The sequence below is a fragment of the Schistocerca americana genome, chromosome 3 (genome assembly GCF_021461395.2).
Source record: "Schistocerca americana isolate TAMUIC-IGC-003095 chromosome 3, iqSchAmer2.1, whole genome shotgun sequence".
Taxonomy (NCBI): Eukaryota; Metazoa; Arthropoda; class Insecta; order Orthoptera; family Acrididae; genus Schistocerca; species Schistocerca americana.
Window position 1 is genome coordinate 929163565 of NC_060121.1, and position 4060 is coordinate 929167624.

Genomic DNA, 4060 nt, shown 5'->3' on the forward strand with positions numbered 1-4060 from the left:
CCCTCTGACACAGTACCCTTCTCTCACAGATAAAAAAGCGCCAATATGTTTGCATGCAAAAATATTCGTGAAAATTTTTAAAGGTGCTGAAGAAGGTAGATTGAGGCAGCTCGAACCTCACTTTACAGTCAGTCTTTTATTCTGGAGCACTTTTGCATTTTTGTGCTCAAATAGGTGTATTTTTCAGCTGGTTTCATTCTTTTCCCTGCTACGTAAGGGAATGTCACTCACGTTAAAAGAACTTTATGGGTCAGAGGATCTTTGATAGTCCACTTCTGTGAAACTGAAATAACACAGAATTAAATTTACGCGTCAGACCGGGATTTTTACGTACAAAATTTTTGGGTATGCTGTGATGTAACACAGGCACATTACAGCAAATTTTGCCGTGCTACATTACTTTGTAAATCCCTTTTCTTCTCAGGCCGGATCTTACGTGTGTATTTTACGTGTACAAGTAGAGGTAACTTCAGCTTCTGTATTTCTGAAACGGGTAAAGATATCAATAAAAATTTCAATGTTATCCGAGATCGGGATCTTTGGAATATCTCACAAAAATTTCCACCACTTGATGGGTTTAGCCGTCTTGGAATCCGCGGCTCGGTTTTTGTGCGAAAAAAAGGGTAAAAAAATTTTAGGGTTTTTCTAAGGAATCGCCCATGAACTGACGGTGCCTCCATAATCTCCTTGAAGCGCACAGTAGACCACGCCAAATGCAAAAAGAACCAACCGATTTGTCCATTTGCCTAAGCGGGAGGAAGTGTGTAATATTCATACTTTGATCCTGTACTATAGTATAAGGACACTAAGAAGATTCTTCTGTAGGTATGCAATTGGTCGCCAGGCCAATAAATATCCGAGATACTTGATCTTACTGTTCTGTCACTAATAGAACCCAAGATATATGCCCCGGAAGAGTCGAGTTTTTATGTGAGGCGTTTTGGAACATGTTAGGTAAGGCATGCTGTCGCATGCGTACCGAATATGTTTGTTGGATGCATTCAAATAAGCCGCTCTAGGAGACCTTTGATGCTCTTCCTGAGCCCTATAGGCCTACTTGGTGCTCCAGCATAGATGTCTTGTAGCACATGGAGTCCTTTCTTGCTGATTCCTTGTGTTGTACAATAAATTAAACTGAAGAAATATCCTGAAACATCTCTATGTATCGAAAGAAAAATACCGCTTATTTTTGTTAAGTAAATAAGTCCTCATGGCTAAAAACACGTCTCATTCTCTCCTCTCAGTTACTTTGCTTTTGGTTTATATCACTGGCTATTTATTGCTATTAAAAACGCAAAAAATTGTTTTGGACGATGGCTGTAACTACTTTACATCATTCGAAAAGCATAAAATTTCGTATTAGTGTTTAAGGGTGAAAATAATGGAAATGCAGTTCCAGTACGATTATTCATACTGAACAAGTTACCTAATTACATAACTTGTGACGCGGTAGAATGGGGTAGAGCATGCAAAATAATACTTCATGTGCTAGAGGAGACAGTTTCATAAATATCGTTTTCTTTGATTATTGTTGAAGAACGTGAATGTCATGACAGATTTTGAATTGTGTTTAGTTCAAAGGCAACAATGAATTCTTGAGACAGAGATTGTCCTTCGTTGAAGGAGTACTCTAACATGAGGTAAGGGATGAAGGGAAAAATCACTTTGATGAGGTGACTCTCTGGTTGCTGGAGTTGCCAGGGGCGGCCATGAAGTGCTGCTATCGTTTGTACGTGGAGATGTGACATGAGGAATAACCACAGTTGCAGGCAATGTTGACAATGATGGCCCACAAGGTGCGAGCCGTGTGGTACTCTCCTGGTGGCTCATGGTAGCGCAGCAGAACCGCCATGTGATGGATCCCGTACATAGAAAACTTTAGCTACAGACAGAAGAAAAATTATTTGATGATAGCAGAGTTAATAATTGACTAGTAAGTGCAGAGAGAAAGTTTCAACTGTAAGTGATGCCATGTTGCGAGGCCTCACCCTGATGTCCTCCATGATGTCTTTGTCCACCAGAAGTTCGAGGTACCACAGAACTCCAGGGACAGCCCTCCGCGAGATGCAGCCGTATTCGACACTCAGGTAGGAGGCGAGCTGCAGGGCTGTGGCAGCGGGCAGCAGCTGGCCCGCCCCTGCCAGGCTGGCCGCGTCATCCAGCAGCTGTGCGCGCACACCACCGCCGGCACCAGAAGGGGGTTCTGCAGCAGCTACGCTGTCACCAGCGCCCAGTTCTGCTCGTCGTAGTTCACCCGGTAGTAGCCTGCACACAGTGGACACTGGTACACTCCTACATGTAAGTGCGGTCACCTACAGTTCAAAAACTCTAGTATTTCTTATGGATATTTTTAATAGTATTAATAGTAGTAGTAGCTTTGTGTTGTTATTGTGCAGGCATATTGTTCTTCTTTCTCACAGGGATGCAAGGCATCGAGGACATTGATGGCATAACGAGAACTTTAGACTGCTGTGTGTGGAGGTTGTCATTCAGACTGGACGTGGTATCATGACATGGACTTATTTATCAACAAAAACCCCAAGCGTATAGTCAGATACATGAAATGTATTCGCAGTGGCGAATGTGGCCAATCATCAGCTGTGTAATGGAGTAACAGGAATGAAAATTTGTGCTACACCCAAACTCGAACCCAAATTTCTCTCTTATCACGAGCGATCACCTTAGTCTTACGTCATCTGAGCTCTTTTCACGGCCAGACCAAATCTTGCATTTCATCATAATTCATAGCAACGCAGACACCGCAATATGGTATTCACGCTATGTGATCAAAAGTATCCTGACACCTGGCTGAAAATGACTTAAAAGTTCGTGGCGCCCTCCATCGGTACTGCTGGAATTCAATATGGTGTTGGCCCACCCGTAGCCTTGATGACACCTTCCACTCTCGCAGGGATACATTCAATCAGGTGCTGGTAGGTTTCTTTGGGAATGTCAGCCCATTCTTCACGGAGTGCTGCACTGAGGAGAGTTATCGATGTTGGTCGGTGAGGCCTGGCACGAAGACGGTGTTCAAAAGGTGTTCTATACTATTCAGGCCAGGACTCTGTGTAGGCAAATGCATTACAGGGATGTTATTGTCGTGTAACCACTCCGCCACAGGCCGTGCATTATGAACAGGTGCACGATCGTGTTGAAAGATGCAGTCCCCACAACGAATTGCTCTTCAACAGTGGGAAGCAACAAAGTGCTTAAAGCATCACTCTGTGCTGTGATAGTGCCACGCAAAACAACAAGGGGTGCAAGCCCCCTCCATGAAAAACACGACCACACCATAACACCACCTCCTCCGAATTTTACTGTTGGCCCTACACACGCTGGCAGATGACGTTCACCGGGAATTCGCCGTTCCCATCCCCTACCATTGGATAGCAACATTGTCTACTGTCACTCCTTACAACGGCCGGCCAGAGTGGCCGAGCGGTTCTAGGCGCTTCAGTCTGGAACCGCGCGACCGCTACGGTCGCAGGTTCAAATCCTGCCTCAGGCATGGATGTGTGTGATATCCTTAGGTTAGTTAGGTTCAAGTAGTTCTAAGTTCTAGGGGACTGATGATCTCAGATGTTAAGTCCCATAGTGCTCGGAACCATTTGAAATTTTCCATACATCGTTTTTCCACTGTTCAATCGTCCAATGTTTACGCACCTTACACCAAGCGAGGCGTCGTTTGGCATCTACTGGCTGGTGTGTGGCTTATGAGCAGCCGCTCGACCGTGAAATCCAAGTTTTCTCACCTCCCGCCTAACTGTCATAGTACTTGCAGTGGATTCTGACGCAGTTTCGAGTTCCTGTGTGATGGTCTGGATAGATGTTTGCCTATTACACATTACAACCCTCTTCAACTGTCGGTGGACTCTGTCAGTCAACAGACGAGGTCGGCCAATACGCTTTTGTGCTGTACGTGTCGTTTCACGTTTCCACTTCAATATTACATCGGAAAGAGTGAACCTAGGGATGTTCAGGAGTGTGGAAATCTCGCGTACAGACATATGTCACAAGAGACACCCAATAACCTGACCACGTTCGAAGACCGTGAGTTCTG